This window comes from Stegodyphus dumicola, chromosome 5, assembly GCF_044657685.1.
Source record: "Stegodyphus dumicola isolate Sdum_Otavi_A_Nest chromosome 5, ASM4465768v1".
Lineage (NCBI taxonomy): Eukaryota > Metazoa > Arthropoda > Arachnida > Araneae > Eresidae > Stegodyphus > Stegodyphus dumicola.
The window spans coordinates 169,392,963-169,413,072 of record NC_140772.1 but is presented as its reverse complement, the minus strand read 5'-3'; the positions used below and the strand labels follow the sequence as shown (position 1 = coordinate 169,413,072).

Genomic DNA, 20,110 nt, shown 5'->3' with positions numbered 1-20,110 from the left:
AGTATCCAACTTTTCGAAATAATCTTGATATTTCTGACAATCATTTTAAATAAAGTTAACGCCTTCTATTTCATAAAGGCCCACAAACGGCCGAGCGGTAAAGTCGCTGAACACTGGTAGTTCACTCCGGTATTCGAATCCCGGTAAACGGGCTGGTTGCATAGGCGTTTTGTGGATTTTCTTATGTGTAACGTGTATACGAGCCAGTTTCCCTTAGAACGTCCTCCACGAAGGCATCCCTCCCTTTAGGCAGATAGAGCTCGTGTGCTTTGCCATAATTAAATAATCCATTCCAATCCAATCCAATCCTTAATTAAATATAATTGATTTTTAACTTCTACTAGAACTGACGGTAAGAATTCAAGTGCAAATAAATAATATCGTGTTCAATCTTGATTAATATAAAATTAAAAATATTTGCACAGAAAAATATTTGCATTCAGACAGAAAGTTTTTTGAAATATTTGCAATTACTTTATAAGAAGGATTTATTAATAACTGTAATAATTACTTTTTATATTGCTGATGATTAGCATTCAGTTCTTGACAATTACATTCTAAATTAGAATTTTAAGGATATAATGAAAATACGCTACGCACAAAAATACATTTTAGGAAAAAAAATAAGTTGATTTTTTATGTTTTAAAACTTCTTAAACTCATTTAATAAACATCGTATCCTCGTTGTTAATTGAATCCAGAATGTTGGGTGTCGTTTATATAATTATTCTTACTTGTCCACAGAATCTGCTGACTAATCCAGCCATTAAGTAACTGCAGATCATTTCTACATAACCATTGAACTTCCATTAATTCAGTCTCTAGAGCAAGGATGTCAAACTCGTTGCCCGCGGGTCGCATGCGGCCCACAACAAATATTTTTGCGGCGCGGCCAATATATCGGCAAATAATAATATATAATAATAAAATAACATATCGACAAAGAAAAAAATGAAATGTTTACTGCTAAGTAATTAACGATAATTTATTTAGTGTTGTTAGATTACTCACAGCGAGCTGACACACACACTACTTAAATTACAAATGCGTGTGAGTAGCTTGCGTTCAGCTACCTTCGGCTTTTGGGGGACACGTGCACTCAGAACTTGTACGCATCCTTCGATAGTCGAATGTGGCCGAACTCATGGTCTCAGTTTTCCAATCATAGTTTTGTACGATATATTGGTGCATGCATGTGTATGCACTTTGCTTTATTATTAATTATTACTTGATTCTTATTGTTACGGATTTCATAGTTATTTATTTATTTAGTTTTTTTTTTTTTATTTAGAATTGTAATTAGATTTGCTTCATGTTGCCTTAGCAACGCAGACGATTTTTGAAAAGACAGCTGCTTTGGAAGGTTAAAAATAGAACAGCGCGTGCATTTAATACCTAATAAATAAATATCTCGTAATTGCTCTTGCCATCCACAAAAATCCAGATATTTATAGATGTTTCCAGTATATTCGAGAAATTAATTATAAAGCTTATAAAAGCCGAGAACAAACAACTCATCTCAGTAGTAGCTGTAGTTCTAGCGAACTGTTTGTTTACTTAATGATGTGATTGATTTGTAGCGATTTCGCTGTGAGATAGAATTAGTTTCTCTGTTTTGAATTGATTTTTGCTAAACGTTTGACATTTTGTGATATTGTTAGAATATTTTTGAAGAAATACTTCAGCATTTTGATTTATCTCTTGTGGAAAGAATAAATTCATGTTAACTTTTTAACGTTAACCATGTTTGTTCCAGCCCTTTGTATTCAATATGTCTATATCAAAACCAAGTGGTAGTAAAATTAAACGAAAAATTATATTTTTTTTGCGGCCGCCTAAAGTTCTAGTATTTTTTGCGGCCCGCCTAAAGTTAAACCTTGTTTGTTTGGCCCAAGTGTACCTATGAGTTTGACATGCCTGCTCTAACCCCCCCCCCGGGGGTCGACGTAGAGAACTCTGCGAAGCTACTGGCTAGGATCTGTACCTAGGCAGTCTCGGCCACGGGGCTATAAAATTTATGAACCTGGTGGTTCTGAAAGCTCTGGGAAAGGTCACTTATTGGCCGGCCTCGGAGTCTGGCACGTCCTAGCGCGGCGTGGTGCTAGTAACCCGTGGGGTTTTCCCCCCGGGGTCGCTGGGTAATGTCCCGCTGCGACGGGCTCGCCCGAGCGACTGGCAGGAGCATTAGACGACCGGTGGTGCCTGGTGTCATATCCAGGTGGTGCGCGGCTCTGCTGGAGGGTAATAGTGGAGGTTGAACCTCCACGACGTGCCCAAAGGCAGAGTCGACCTGTAGTGAGATTGAGTTACTCGGAACAGGGAAGCCGAAACGTTATAGTTATGCCTGCTCTAGAGGGTTGTATGTTTATATCATAATTTGACTTTTATAAAAATGATTATCCTAAATCTTATGTTTCTATAAAAATATAATGTGCTTTAAAAATATGAATGATAGTATCAGCCGCTCTTTCAGCCACTTCAAAAGCAACAGTTTGTTTAGAAATAAATTATGCTGTTAATGTCATAAAATTCAAATAAACATCAAACGAAAATTCTCAGTTTTAGAAATTCGATTTAAACGAAGTAAAGTAGCAGACGATAAAACGCCGAAGGTAAAAATTTACTCTTATAAAAATTTATAAATTTGAATAATATTATCTATAATTTAAAAAAATAGCTTTTCATATAGTATTAATAAATATTTATTACGCATCATTAAGGGAAAAAATTTCATATAATTAATTCTCCGTAAAATTTTACTTGAAATTTAAGGTTAAAAATAGCTGTGGCAATTCACTGTAACAAAAGTCCATAGACCACGTTTGGCGTTATTATCGCTCAAAAAAAAATGATGCCAAATTTCAAAACGCGAAAATATGTAAATTCGTGTATATCTTAGAAAATTTTGAATAAAAAAGTATAATTTTTTGCAGATATGCTTATTACTACCTACTTTAAGATGATGGTAAAAATTTTATAGGTTATAATTCAAAATTTTTTTCAAAAAATTTATAAAAATTATTTAAAAGTAGAAATTTAAAAAATAAAACACAAAAAATTGGTAAATTTTATTTGGAATGAAACTAAATTTCGAAATGTGAGAGAAAAAATCCAAAAAGTTTAATAAAAAAAGAGATATTAATAAATATTTGCCAAATTCAATTAACATTGAGGAGCTAAAATTTTGAGAGCTAATATTTTAAAAACTACTCGTACGATTTTTACAAAACTTGGTACTCTGGCATAATTTGAGTCGTAGAATCGAAATATGTAAAAAATTTGGTATGTTATTTCAGAAAAAGTCCGATTTTGTGTCAAAATACCTATGTTAGAATAGTGCTATATATGAATCTAATATATATCCTAAGTCGCGCTTTCGAGACATGAAAAAAGCAGTTTGAATTTTGTCAATCGGCCCAATAGAACGGGAGATATAGCACTGTCCTTTTTTTTTTTTTTTGAGCAGTGTACAGATTACATTGATTGTTTTATAATGTTATAGTTTTCTAAGATTATTTCTAAATTTTAAATATTGTGTCCTTGTCGGTTCAGAAACAGGCTATTTTATTCATTTACATCTTTCGTTGCACCAACACTCTAATGGCGATGCAGTGAAAGATGTAAAAATTATTTTTCATTTTTTTTGGTATATTTCGCCCCGCCCCATTTCTTAAAGTTTGCCACTCTGCATCTGTTTCTTGGTTTTTGCATGGGGTTTATTCCGAATTGAATATGGGATGTATTTTAAACGTATTTGTTGTTTATATTACTTTGCATTATTTCCACCACTTGTTTCTGCTATCAGCGCACAATTATATTAGAGTTTGAACTGTTTTTTTCATTCTCTATCTATTCTTTTTATATATATATGCCTTTGTTATTTGAAATATTCTTAAACATTCGGCAAGTTTTACCAGATAATTAGAAGATTCTTTATAGTTTCTCATAATATAAGAGAAATTCAACATCTAATCACTTAATGTTACTACACACAGCATAGTAAAATCAAAAGGCTAAGAAAGAAAGGTTTATAAGAAATAAAGAGACTTAAATCAATATGTTTATTTGTTTTGATTAATTAATTGAGCAAAAGTAATTGAAAGCTATTTCTTGCAAAAATATGTCTTTGCAGAAGATTTTCAATGGAATAATAGTTCCTGTACATTTTATAAAAAGAAAAAAACACAAAAAGGCTAGCCGCAAGAATCTCAAATCACTGGTTATGGATACTAAGAAACAATGATATCATTCTGTGGCTTAGAACATTGTGCCGTTAGTGGTCGCTTAATGAATAATTCAGGAATGTACAGTAATATAACTAGTAAACTTGACCAATCCCACATTTATCCAAAAACTTGGAAAAATGAAAATTCGGTGCTTTATCTATACAACTGCATTGAATCAAAAATTATTTCACTAAAGACAATCTTACAATAAATGAAATAAATAATGAAAAGTTAAATCAAAACTCGAGGTTAACCTTCATTTGGTTTTACATATAAAATAGACAGAAGAATGCATAAGATAGTAATCTATTATATGTTTAGCTTGAAACTAACTTTTAACGATGTGTAGTTAAAGAAAGGGATTTAAATTCTCCAACTTCCATCAACTAATGGTAAGTAACTATGAGAACTAAAAGTCGGATATAAATGCAAGTAAATAGCAATCAAGAAACATACGGAGCTATAATTTCGTATTTATCCAAATCTGGTAGTTGTTTTAAAAAATTATACATTTAAGATTCATATGAAACGAGAAGCTTTGAGAAATGTCGTTCGCGCTAAAAGATTAACACAAATCTGTTACCAATTTTGAAACTTTCAAAACTTTAGGATTTGATTATGATCTGATTCAGAATTAGAATCTGCTTAAGAAAATACATAAAAGTTGTAGAAAATAGTATATAATATAATTTATACTTTTGCATGCTTCTTTTTATTTGATCTTTGTGTTAGAGTATAATATGGAACTACAAATAAATAATTAATTCCTAACAAAGTGTTCAATATCGAATGATTTTTCTTAGAATTAATTTTTCCAAGAACTTTATGCTTTGTATGCTGTATTAAGTTTCTTGAATTCAATAACTACAGTAGATTATAATGCGTGTTTTAATGAGGCCGAGTTTCTTTCTATTAAAAAATTTCAAGAAGTTATTGCGAGATAATTTGATACCAAAGTAAATACTGTATGAACATAGCATTAAAGTAATCCAAATTAATTACGCAAGATACCAAGTTCCCAAGCTTCTCAAAAATTTTAACATTTTCTCTGGAATTAACATAAAACAATACACATTGAAAATATATAGCATAGGTTCCAATGATGAGTTTAAAAAATTTGATGTGTACACCAGGTAACTAACTTCCTTGTTCGGACTGTTAAGTTATACGCATTTTTGCTGCACTTAATTTAAACTTATTTCCTCGAATTATGCAAATTTAATTAGCCTATCTTTTAAGGCAAGCTGAAAATTACTTAAAGAATTGCAAATTTTGAAATTAAATATCCCGATTAATTTTTATCATACGGGAGTCAAACTTCTTATTTTTTTCATAACGAGTATAAAACTTTCCAAACTGTAAGTTTAAGAACCAGGGGACCGCATTAAAAGTTATATTATTTGTCGAAAATAATTTTTTAAATTTAAATTTGATACTGCCAAAGCATGAGCATTTTTGTCATTTAAAACACTTCTATAGTTGGAATATATGATTACGACCAACGATTGCGAAAATATAGGTCGGGCTAAGACCTTTAAGCCGAATAAGGGGTTTGGCGTGTAGATTCCCACACACACACACATACATATATATATTTGGCTATTGCCGAATGAAATAAAAAAGGGAGATGCACAACTAGATGGCATAGCAAACCCATACATAACATTTCAACATTTTCTACGGCTAATCAGTTTTGAGTTATGCAAGAATTTTTTGTGATGTTTGTACATTTGAATCCATTTTACAATACGTTTTGGAAAAAGAGTCCTTTATTCTGTATGTACGTACAGACGTCAAGCAAGAAAACGTACGGAAATCGTCGTATTCGAGAATGGTCGAAATGTATATTTCCGTTGAAATATGCTACCCGAACGTTTTCGCGATTGCAGTGTTTCTTTTACTTCGTGCAAGGGAGTAAAAATGAAAGTACTCCTTTTGGGTACATGAAAATTGAAATCACATAATTGTTACTTCATATAAAGATGTAAAATGTGATTCTGTTTTCATTGTATACATATTTCAGCAAATGTCCACTGCTGTTCATTAGTAGTTTACCGAGGCATAATTCGTTTTATTGTTTTTCGCGGATACTTTGATTTCTAAATTCAAACCTAACATCAAATCAGATGATCATCACCTTTTACTATTTGCTTGCTTGTAATATCTATATCTCAATCTGCTAATGTTCATGTAATTTTCATTGTTTTTTACCATTGCAGTAGTGTTTCCGTATCTTCGAGTGATACATTCGAAGACTAACCTCAGTTAAGTCTCCTTACAAGTAAGTGAAACCGTGCACAATAACAATGCTTCTATGAAAGCGTAAATACGTTTTTTAATACGGATAACATACATAATTGTGTGCACACTTGTTTGATAAATTATACAAATAATACATGACCAACATAAATAATCTGTGCAATGCAAATACATTATATATCGTCTAATTAAGTAAAATAATTTAAAATATACTCTGTATTACCTACGTAAAAATAAATGCTTTTAAAATAAATGCTATTTATCGTAATCCACAAAAAAACGAGTGAGATGTGAAATGACGCATCATCTATAGTGTATAGCACAACATACTCTTTCAAAGGATGGTTAAAATAAGAATCTTTCTTTTACCTAGTACAATAGTAGTAGTTTCCAAACACTCGTAGCACCGTTATTCTTCTGTTTTGGGATCCGTTATATAGCAAACAAAATGCCTGAGAGCAAAAGAGCTGTGATAACACATTACTAATGAAAACAGGGTAAATGCTGGAGTGGAAGTAAATTTGAGAAAAAAAAAAAAAAAAAAGATAGAAATATGAGTACGGAATCAAAAATAAGTCACTCATGCTCTGAAATCTGATAACCGAAACTTCTTAAGATTGGTCAGCATCACACTTATTATTCAGTTTGCCCTGTGTTCGGAATTTTGGAGGTTTCTTGCAACCTGAGAGTATACATAACATTCTGCAAAACTCACTTCCAAATCCTCGTATTTAGTATACTGGAATGAGGGTGCAGATGCTTGGCAAGCCAGTAATGAGCATATTTGGAGCTTGCTACACATGGTAATTCTTTTAGAATGACCTATTTCATTGAGTTGTAGTTTTGTTAAAAAGTATCTGATTTTTAATGCGGTTCGCGGCAAAAAATTCAGAAAAAGGACCATTTAGTGATCTATCCCGTTTTTTATGTGCAACGCCGAAAAAAGAAGAAATAAGAAATAACGTAAATGGTGAAATGCTATACAAGGAGGGATGGCTTGCGCCTATAAAAACCTCTGATTGCCATGTGGATACCAAAAGTAACTAGGAAAGGTTTGTAGAGGTTTTAACGGTTTATAATCAGTTACCCTACAGTATATGTCGAAAATGACCACCCTCATGAGGTAGAACCAGCCTAACTCGCTGCTGCATGTTGACTCAATGTGTAGGCAGTGATGTTTGCAGTTCCCCTATAAATGCTGGCGTTTAATTTTCCCGATGTCCGGGGTTTATCGCGATAGAAACGATCCTTCAGAAAACCCCATAAGAAGAAATCTGGTCACAATAGGTGTGGTGACCGCGGAGGTCACAAACCTTTGGCAATAATGCGGTCATCAAAGGAACTACTGATCAAATCGATACTTCGTTTTACGTATGATATCTGGTGTAATGGCAAACAGCTCCAACTTCAACAGTTTGCAGTCCCACTTGTATGGAATTTCGCGGAATGTTGTGGTTTTCGTTATTTCTTATTCCTTCTTTTTTTTCGGCGTTGCACATCAAAACACGGGACGAATCACTAAATTTTACTCCTTCCTGAATCTCTTGCCGCAAACCACGTACTTTTTAACAAAACTATAGTTCGATGACCTATTTCATTAGATTGCAGCTTTGTTAAAACACTTCTTAAAAGAAAAAAAAAGAATCATCTTGTATTAATACATACCCTACATATATTATACTCTGTCCATAATACATACATTATACCCTGTCCATAAAACATATATTATACCCTGTCCATAATACAGGTGCTAAAAAAGAATCATCCTGTATTATGGACAAGTTGCTTAAATTTCGAAACCACAAAATCTTTACAGATTTTTTCATTTGATACTCTCAGCCGCGGATAGTGAATATATTGCTTTGAATTTATTGCTTTGAAATTAAACAAAGCAAAATTCCAGTTTTTAAATGTTTGGTGATTAATAATGTATTTTTCATGTATGTCTTTAAAGATCAATTATGAATTTTGTTATTAAAACATTACATTTCATAAATTTCTGTCCCCCTCATATTATTATCTCAATTACATGCATTTAAGTAATATATATAAAGATAAATCATCTGCCTTGTTTCAAAATGTCTAATTTCCTTATTTATATTTTCACCAATAGTATTTTGTTACGAAACAAGAAATAAGCAGATGTTATGCTTAGTAGTAGAAAAGATATAAAAAAGAAAGGTTTTTTATTGTAAATTTGTGTATATTTGTGGCAGAAGATGATATAAAAGACTACCGTCTACAAGTATTTCAGGCATGCGCTACAACCCATCTTTTCTATTTTTTTCTGCTTTTTTAGGTGTTTCGCTTAAGTATTTACGAAACTGTGAAGCTTAAAAAATATTTAGAGACATTTTAATGAAAATTCTTGACCACCATTTCAAATTCAAAAATCAACATTATGACTATATTCGCAAGTTATTCAAAAGTCAATAGTATAACTATATTTGGATTACACTTCTTAAATTATTTTTACACAGTTCACGCATATCGATCAATATTTAAAGCTATTAAAATTATTATCTTATTGCTCTGTTATTTTATCTTACTTTATAATAGCGATTTAATAGCAGTAATCATATGATTTGCAAATAGGTCAAAGATTTGTAAAATAATATGACCATGGTTTACATATTTTTCAATGACAAAGTAGCAGTTAATAAATAACAAAAGTTATATGTCTCCGGGTAGATATAAAGCACCATGACAGCAATCGTAAAACACCAGGATAACCGCCTTATTTGATTCATAGATGGACTAATTAGGCCAAGTGGATAGGCGATGAAATAATACAGAATCCACATCCTTGGTTTAATAGTTCGGGTCATGGCCGAGCAGAATGAGGACCTTGAAATAGGAAGATGGGATGTGAGAAAGGACTGCCAGAGAACAGTAGCCCCGAAATGAATCGAGAGCTATCAGTTAAAACCAAGAAACGGTTTCTGCAATCATTCTTCCCCAGAACAAAAACACATATGCGGTAAAATGGAAGTATTTGTACCGCATGGTACTGCATCTCTTACCTTGTAGCTTCCGATTTACGCAAGGGCTTGCTTATGCATTTTAGGCGGAACTGTAACCCAGTTTTTAGTTATGTGACTCACATGGAGGTCACTAAGGAAAGGTTATCGAACAGGAAGGGCAAATGTCATCACGCAGCAGCTGCTGCTTATAATTCAGAAAAGATGGAAAACTCAGCAAATAAAAATATTAATCTGTTAACTTTTAAGATCTATTTAAAATTCATTCTAAGATTTTCACTTTCTCCCAAACAGAGTAGATCATTTAGAGTTTTTTCAGTTCTGAGCAGAATGAGAATGATTGTTCCGCCTATTATGAATATAAATCTTTTCAGTTTATCACTAGAATTTTCTTAAGAGAACTATTAAAGTAATTTTATTATTTCAGTCATAGGTCATTAACAAACAATAAACGGAAAACAATCTTCTATTATCTTTAGATTGAAAGTACACTTATCAAATAAATTCGTAAAACAAAACGAAACATTTAAGATAAATAAATGCAAGAGCAGTAAAATATACACGTAAATAAACTTTTGCTGTCTTCAAAATGCTGCATAAAACTTAGCAACTAAAAAAACTTAGCAATTAAAAAAAAAAAAATCTGATATTAGCTTGAATGTAAAATCTCTTGACTGGAGTATTTTATATGCAAACCAGAATATTTTTTAAATATGTCAAGATAATTTGAGCCTTACTTCTTATTTATTGCGCTAAAAGATAATACGCCTAAACGTTAGCATATAAGTTCAAACACATGTAATATATCACTTTGAGGAAGAATGTCAGGCTGAATGGTCTGGATGCCCATTTTTTCGTATATAAAAAAGTGCAGAATCTTCTTACATGAGAAAAGGTTTACATTTCAATCAATATCATAATTTTATTAAAATAAAGCTATTTTAATAAAATTAAGGTTTTTGTTAATTAAACTAGGCCTGAAGTAAACAGTTATTTAATACAATTTTTTTTTAATTGCATATTGATATTTTCATTCAAATTCCAGTTTATCATCTAAAAGAAATTTTAAATAATTACGATAGGCCGATTAATTTAAGAACGAATCCCAAGAAATTCCATAAGTAGAGTGTAACATTATGTATTTATAAAAAGCTGCTCTCGAAATGTCAGTGCCAAAAAGTGCTATTATTATTTTATTATGAATTATTATTGCCACATGAAGACTTCTGCATTTAATTAATAAAGAGAAATGTTAATTATTCGAAACATACGAGCTGTACATATTTTCCACGGGATCACATGGACGCAATGCTTGCAATAAATATTTCCCGCAAAAGAAGTGACAATAAATTCACTTTTGCCAAGATAACGAAAAGAATAACGCTTAATTTCAGATATTAATAAACTTCATTACAATGTATTATTATGTTTGCATTATGATAAAATGTCATTTATCCGAATCTCGATTAAACGGTGCTTCACATATTCAAAGGTGAACTTGCAAGTTATGTTTACGGAACTTTGCTTTTCTTAACATTAATGTGCAGTGTCGAGAAAAAGCACATAAAGTTTATAATATTATATAAAGTCTAAATGTCTTCGAAATACAATTTTGTATGTTGAATATTAGCAAGCTGTTATTTTGGTACAGAATTCAATTATAAAACATAGCGGCTAAGATATGCTATTTAAATGGCACTTTAAGGAGCAAAAGTACAAAGTTTAAAACAACACTTTTTATTAAAATTACATTTGATTGATTTTTATCATTTTAGCATGAGTCTGAGAATGACGTACTAAATAAAAAACTGTGTAACCACAAGAAGTAAGACTCTTAATTGCAGATATAAGCTAAATAATGAACTACACACGTCAAAAACGCATGTAAGTATGCGTTTAAAATCCGTGTAAGTTTCTCTTTGTTTTGTTACAGAATTACATTCTCCTAAGCAGTTGTTTTCTACTCCTGGGCTTGAATAAGAGGCTCTGAGAATGAATCTATTTATTAATGTTTCGTTTAAATACTAAAACTTTATACTCGCAATTTTCAGCATAACTTTCAGCTCGCTTTGAATTTTGCTAGAAAGTCAATGCAGAAATTATACATTTGCTTACTCTTCATATTGCTTCATAGTCGTAAGTTAGCCTGAACTCAATTACCACAGCGATGGTATTCGTCTAATATTGGGCTGTTTGCTGTGACCTAAAAGCATTCATCCTCCAGAAGATTTCTAACATAATATCTTTGTAGATAAGAGAAACTGCTTCTCAAACTTTGAGTATCGATTTAATGTATACTGAAATGTGATTAAACGGCAATGTGATACTAGCAGCGTGATTAAAGATGCAGACTTCATGCTAATATTGCATAATCTCTATGATATGTTTTGAGAGCTGAACTTTTGTTGAAAAGCTTTGCGCAAGAGGGAAGGAAATGAATTCACTTGATTTAACTTATTGACAAAAGAAGACAGTTTTTGCGAGAGAAAAGCAGTGAAGCAGAAAAACACTACTTTCCGGAGCTTTGAATGAACGGAATGACTCTGAATTTCATTACGTACAATGAGGTTCATTTTACTGTAGGTAGACTATTCCTGTTATTCAAGGACGTTTAACTTAACACGCTGTTTATTTTGACAAGCGGTTTTCTCAGAAGTGCAGATTTCAGAATCAGTAATAATCCTGTTCCATATTTTTATACCGGTTCAGACTTTCAACGAAAAGCGAAATTTTTTTGTGAATTTATAAAGTATTTTCTCGCTCCTTCCGGCATGCTTTCGTGGTATAACAGTAGCACCCTCGACGCGTATTCGAGGTGCCCAGGCTCGAGGTCCTGCGAAAGCACTGCATATATTTCACGCCTCCTGCTTAAAATAATCTAATGACTCTATAGTGGCGTCGGATTGGGTCCCCTAATCCCCAAACGCCTTTTAAAAGGAAGAGTATATAATGTATTTTCTCGCTCCTTCCAGAATGGCTTCGTTGTGTAACGGTAGCACACTCGGCGAGAGGTCTAGGTTCGAGTCCCTCCGAGGGTATCGCACATTTTTCAAGTTTTTCACGTTTAAAATAATTAAATAACTCTACTAACTCATTGTCAAATTTTTAGAGCTCAACAAATCTAAAAATTTTAAGAAGAAATACTGTTAATACCAATTCCTCGCGACGTCTAATCTGTTTAAGCATGGGATTTTAACAGTCGTTGTGGTAAAAACTGGTACAGCTCAAAACGTGACTCGAGAGAGAAATGATGAATTTGTACCACAATTTGATGGCTGTATAACAATAAGGAAGTTAAGATTTCAAACTAATTAAAAAGTGTGAACAGTGGCAAATTATTCACTCATTCATTGTCTCTGTTGAATTTTTTTTAAAATGAAGATAGATTTTTTTGACAAAAACGAACGTTAATTAAGTATTAGGGAAAATGTTAATTTATTTGCTCATTCTTATAGATGTTATAGTGTGACCTTTACTCATATTTCTATACATTTAAGAAGGTGTCTTTTTTTTTTCTTTGCATATATTGCTAATACTTTTTTATATTAACTGGCTAATTTTTTAATGTTAAATATTTTTCATTTTTCTTGACAATTTACGGGAAGCAAAAATATGTATGACATTAGGAATATCTTTCCTTAATTAGAAAAATTCGGTGAAATTTCCCTAAAATTATCAATTGGATGTTTAAAAAGTTAAATGTATTTTAAATTAAAATAGTTAGAAATATTGTAAAAATCAAATTAAAATTCATAATACTAAGTAGTTAGTTTAGCACTTTTAAATCGCCCAGTTTCTTAAACAAACAATACAATTATAATTTGAAATGTAAAAGTGCCTCATCAAATTCAAAAATTTGAAAACCGGCTGTTTTTCCAAGTCTCATGAAAGAATAAATTAAAGGTCTTATGTTTCATGCAATCGCAATACTTACACGCAGGTTAGCTAATAATTGGCATGGAAGCGTAAAGTAACATACCGAAATATTTGGAAGGGTCTCACTACAGCTTTTTCTAATTGCAAAATGATATAAATTTAGTTAAGTAAAAACTCAAAGATTTTAAAAGCCCTTCGAATCTCTGTTAATTTTACAATGATTGCCAAAACTTCTAAATGATCCAACAATGCAAAGATGAGGCATAAAAGATTAGAAACTTCTAACAAAATTATCAATAAAGACATAAAATTGATACTGAATCGCACAAATTTGTAAAATGTTACAAACTGACATCCTACGTATTTAATTTGAAGCGTCTGTATCTTTCTATTTTGTCCTAACTGTAAGTAATATGAGATAATATCGATCCACATTACTTCGGATGATGAAATTTTTCTACATTTGTGGTATATTGTGCGCTAAACGGGGACTAATGTCCTCCAGCCCATGATTCACTCATGACGCCCTTAATAAGAATCGAAATTCAGGATATCCTTCAAAATTCGAATTAGTCTCTCGTTCTCATTTATGCAGTTTCGTTCGTCTCCTATTTCCCAAAAACTTGAACTACACCCCGAAAATTCCGAGAACAGGTGTGTGGTTTCCTGAACACTCAATATGAATACCTGTATATATAAAAATTAAATAATTTGTAAGAAATGAAGAAAGACTTAAAAACTACTTTCCTTCACTGCAATTTAAACAGATCATGAATTTTGTTTGGTGAAACACAGCTGTCGGGTTAATTTGTTTCCTCAATTATGCTGTGGTATTAATTTAGTTGTTATTTTTTTATACTCATTAATGATTGTGTAGAAAAATAGAACTTTTTCGTGTTAAAACTGTTTTAAACAGTTTCCATAAGTCCCTTTAAAGGCCACTCAGGACCACTCAGCTTTTATGTGTATGTGTATGTATGTTCGTTTATTTTTTATGTCAAGCTGTAAATTGTAGATTTTGTTACATAAATATATTTTGCCAATGAATGTAGCTTCTTCTAGAGTGTCGCTCCCTTTTTATACAAACTATAATAGTAATCTTTCCACGCATTTTCTCTGAGGCTATGGTTATCAGCACTTTTTCTTAAATTTAAGGTCATAGCATCGTTATCTTCAGAGCTCGTATGTTCAGAAACAGAAGTCTTTTGAATACAGTGCTTAAAACTTTAATGTCATATTAAACTACTTTGTAACTACTAATACGGAACTTCATTTTCCTCGACTATAAAAGAATCACTTTATAATTACGGTACAGAAAGCGTGACGTTTTGTTTCATTCGCACAATTACAAATAGCTTTAATTTTCTCTACTCTTCTTCAGTTACATTTCCTTACATTAAATAAAATAAATATAAGCCAATTTAATGCTCTAGTGAATGTCCGTAGAATTGTTTAATTCCCGGGTGTAAAATATGACAAAAATGTATCACTATAAAATAGAATCTCCCGGAAAAAAGCCTAGTTACCCTACACATTAAAAAAAACTAAGTTTTTTTTTAAAAGTGCTAACATTTCTAATTGCCTACATTTCTCATTAATAATACTGACACTCTGGATATTTAGTGAGTTCTAAATTTTTGGCAGCTTTACATTCCATGGTCCACATAAAATTCAGAACCTCTAAGTGGTCCTGAGTGGCCTTTATAGGGAATTATGGAAACTGTTTAAAATAGTTTTAAACAGTTTCCATAAGTAACTGTTTATAACATCAAACTCTATGCAAAGGTTTTCAAAAGAAAATTTTTTTTTAACATTTGAATCACACTTACACTCGCCGCTGTGAATATCCAAAACTGTTTTCATTTCGTGATATGAATATAAATAGAGAGAACGATAACTGGCGTAAATAACGCGCGACGAAATAAAAACAGAAAATTTTCTGTTTCCTGTGAAGTAAATACGAAAAATCAAAAAAGAAACAAGAAAAATATTTGAAAAAGTCAGAAAAGTGCAAATGTATTTATTACACATATTTTCATATCTCTAGATTCGACTCCTCACTGTCATCTCCAATGAAAGATTGAAATTTGAAACTTATAACCTGTTAAGAATATTCGACGTTTAAAAAATCTGCTATTAAATCTTTTTATATTTAGAGTCGTGTTACGTTACGAAACTGATTCTCAAATCAGTCACAATGGCTTGCAAATTATCAGTTTTGAGAGTTACACATTTTGCAGAAGATTATCTTTAATTTACATTTTAAATTATTAACAGTACATTATATGTTACTGCATTAGACTGAGAAATTTAAAATCGTCGTATTTATTTCTTAATAATTATATCGTTATTTATTAATAATGTATTTCATTGATATCGTTACTAGTATTTCAGCTAATTCCCTAATTTATATACATTTAATCAGTTAATATAATTTATAAAAAAACATTTCCTAACGCCACATTACTGTATATGATGAGTAACAAAATGTATGCTATATTTGTTGCTTCAAAAATTGAAATGTTTTCGGTGATTTATAAGCAGTGATTTAGGATATGAAAACATAAAGTTGTTTGAAACCGGAAAAGCAATCTGATTTTTAAATCATATGCTTTTACGCGCCATTGTTATTTCAAAGAAATGAAATATTTTAGAGGCTAAGGAAACTTTTAAAATTCTTATATGCATAATAAAGCTCCTGGTTCATACTTTGCTTATTATAAGCAGCCTAATTTCACAATGACTGGACTAAGTTTTAATGCAGTTCCTGCTTGACATGCTATAGCATTCTCCCACCGAAATAGAAATTCAACAAGTTTAAAGTAGAATTATCTCAACAACAAGAAATTCTCTCTGGTAAAACAGAATACCTGTATTTTACACAAATGTGAATTTCAAATTATGCTATAATTAGCGCAGTATATAACTTCTACCTAGGAAAGATCAGAAAAACTTATGTATTTTTCAATTATGACCCCCTTTCTAGATAGTGAAGAGTCTATGCACAACAGTTATTCACAAACTGCCTGTACTCAAACATTCATTAGCAAACAATAAGAAGTATTTGCTTTTATCAAAGCAGCATTTTCAAATTTAAGTCCAAACTCCCCTCGAACAGTTTTGTTTTATAACGCTCTTAAATGTACTACAGGAACAACTGTTATGTTCTATTTCGTTAGCATTTTACAAACAGTTATGATACACAGAATAAAAACGAGAAATCAACCATCAGAATGAATCAATCAGAATATACTTTACAGACACTTTTTATATTTATGCAGCATGGAACAAAGTTTAACGTAAAAGAGTTTGCAGCCCTGTTGGCGTAGATAACGAACCTAGATTTAAACGAAAACCCAAATAAATTTTTTGATGTTAAATAATTAAGCTGAAGGGAAGGAAGACGATAAGCCAGATTTCTGGAGTTTGTGAAAAAAGAGAAACCAGCAACCCTTCGAGACAATTTAGATTTTCTCTTCTTTTATTTCCTTTTCTGATCTTCCGACTTTTGATTGTTCGTTAAGAAAACTTTCTCTCGACCTCGTCCGATGTCAGCTGTAAGAACTCGCTTTCAACCCGTTTTTCAACTAGCTATGATACATTAATAGCTCTCTGAAAGTTTTCGTGCTTGTAACTGCCCTCATATCAAAACAGAGAGACTTCTTCAACGTCGGGGGAAACCCACAACCGGCAATCATAGCACTATTTTAAATGCCACTGGGGAAATCTACATTGAGTCAGAAATATAAAATATAAATCATGAGCTTGTTTGCGGAAATGGTGATAATTTCTCAAATGTTTCCTTCACCTTTAATAACACACTTTTATTTTACATTTGGTACATTCTGCGTTCTCTCTTATACATTACCAATAAAGAAACACATAATAATTCAGTAATGCAAAGATTTACGGTCAAATATGCTAGTTTTAATTTTACTTTTTTTTGACATATAAATGTTGGAAAGTCTGACTAACGTGTTAATCTCCTTTATGAGCTTCTTTATAAGTTTCTTTCTTAAAATTTTCTCACCAATTCAGAATCTACTAATAGCAAGATTAGTAATATATTCTCTCCAAACATCTAATATTGCTACCCTAAGGTCCTTAGCGCGTTGTTTCAAACGAACCTCCATTTCGAAGAGAACGGTGTACAACTAGATGCCATTACAAAAGTATCAGCTCTAAGTATAATTAAAACTCAACGTTTTATAATTAATAACTAAACTTTAAAACTGTAATTATGTAAATTTCACTTATATTTACTTTTTTGCTTCATATAAATTAAGCAAATGATTTAAATTGGTTTTACTCTTTGTTTTAATTTGTAAGGCGTTATTTTCTAATTTATTTTATCCGTTTATAGATCGCATCGAAGGATTTCTTTCGTGTGCTTGAAATTAAGTGATTTAAATGCAAACATTTTATATTTTTTTGCAATTGGTTTTTCTAAGGGCATTTCATTCAAGTATACGAAAGAAACCGAAAGAGATCATTCCCTAATTATTGGAGATTTTATGCAAAAATCTAATTCCCCTTCAAAAGTCAGCCTTCTTCCATTGGGATCAAAAATAATTAATTAACTTTTAATTTGTATATTTTTGGTATATTATGTTATTATTATTAATTTAAGTACAATTTAATGCTTCTACTAAGCTTTATTTTCCAAAGATTTATCTCAATCTCCTAATGAACTTTCAAGAAATATCGTATTGCAATAGTTTTCTCTTAATTTTTTAGGAAATAGTCGAAATTAATAGTTAAGATTTATATATATAAATGAAAATTATCTCCTATAAAACATTAAGTTAAATTTAAATAGTAAATGTTTTCTATTGTTAAAATTAATAATTGGAATTGATAAATAACTAAATTGAAATATTAATTAAAATGCAAAAATAAATAAAACAAAAGAATTATTGTTGATTCTCTAGAAAGATCCTGACTTATCAAGGGGAACTCTCCATACAAATACCAACAATTCATGAGGAATGCACTTCGTCATTTCACATTTCTTTATTCATTATTATTATTTATATATAATTTAAAAATGAATATTTTTTCTTTTCTTGTTATGCACCTAAAAGCAATAAACCGTTTAACTTGATTTAACATTCTTGTCTTTATTTTGCCTGATAGTATACCTGTTCTCGCAAGATAGTAGTTGGCTTCGAGCATGAAACTAAAATGATTTTTGCTCCTCCAATAAAATGCAATAAATCTTTTTAATAACACCTCTCTTCAGACTGACTATGTTTAAGAGTAACGAAGTAATTTAGATAGATACGTACTTATGAAACTGAATTTTAAATGCCTCTTTTTGGTTTAAATGTGTCACTTAATTCAAACAAAATTGTACTTCTTAAGTTCAGTGGCAATGCTTTGTATCCACTAATTCTGCATGCTAATTTCCCTACAGGAGAAACGAAGTCGCGTAAGAAGTGTTCTCGACAGATGGTGTTTTTTTCACAAGGAACAATCTACGAATCTATTAAATTATTTTTAAATCTAATTCATAAGTAAGCACATTTACAAGTTTTCATTTAGCCAGTTTTCTCTTTACTTCTCAACCATCAACAACTGTGACTGAGTAATACAATAAAATATTAAGAATATATTTACTATCATATACTAAAACTTCAAAAATTGCTAAGACAGGGGTGAGGCAGGTGAAAGGCTAAAGATTAGAAATACATTTTTAAAAGAGAATGTCATTTTTAAACTTTGAAAGACTTAAAAAGTAAAATTTTTATACATCACATTTAAAGCTGTAAAGGGCGCATTACATTCTTGTCGCTGAGTTTCATTGTTGGGTTGTACATCCGATTGTTTAATTTCCGTTAATCATCATACCAAGTTATACGTTCACTCAGGATAGTCTCTGGTTACGTTATACTCCTTATATTGCTAAGAGAATAAACAGCAGAATTATTCGAAAATCAATTAACTGTTTAAATTATTACTTTCCTTTACATGCATCTCTAATTTTTTATTTTAATTAACCTAGTTATTATGATTTAGACTTTTACTGTCACTTCTTCCTTCCGCTTCCACGCCAGAATGCAAATTAGTTCACATATATTTAAACTGAGGTTTTTTAAAATTTTAAGACAGAACACATTTTGCCTATCGAGACCCCGTTATTACGTTTTTGCTACTCCAGATAAGACTTGCAGTCTTCGGCCTTGCATTATGATTGCCGATTGTTGAATATCCGCGCCAGTTAGGTTGTTCTTGTTACCAACTTCTCGTTAACTTGGTCTGTGTAGCCTTTGGGCTACTAGCTTATTTAGATTTAAATTTTGCATTTGAACTAACTATTATTTTAAGTTTTCTCGTCATAAGTGCTGGCTGAGTTGTAAGCACCAAGTGTACTTTTTGTTCCTCTTTAGTTTTAAATCAAGGGTGTTGTACTCCTTTCTCAATCTGTTATTTTAGTCTTAGCGAAACTTTGCTGCCAGTCTATCTATGTTTGGTTATAATTTATGATAATAGAAAAGAACTAAACTTTACATATCTTATACGGGTGCGAACAGAGAAATCTGAAAATGAAGTGTGCCATAATATCTGCTTCTGGCTTTATGTTTAAGAAATTTTCTGCTAAACTAGATGTATGATTAAAACCTTTATCCATATTTGATTAATTTAGAATCTCTGTCCATATCCGTTGTATCTATACTTGATTTGTTTCTGCCCTATGGAGCATTTTACAGATGGCTCAATTGAATGGATACAACAGGACAACTTACTCCTGGTAGTCTCAAATTATTA

The 20,110-nt window shown here is 31.3% G+C and overlaps 1 protein-coding gene across 4 annotated transcripts in view; it reads right to left on the bottom strand.

The window, feature by feature from the left end:
* LOC118194985 (lysosomal cholesterol signaling protein-like) overlaps window positions 1-20,110 on the bottom strand; it is a 203,376-nt gene that overhangs the window by 116,840 nt on the left and 66,426 nt on the right. The gene's annotated exons all lie outside the window — the stretch shown is intronic.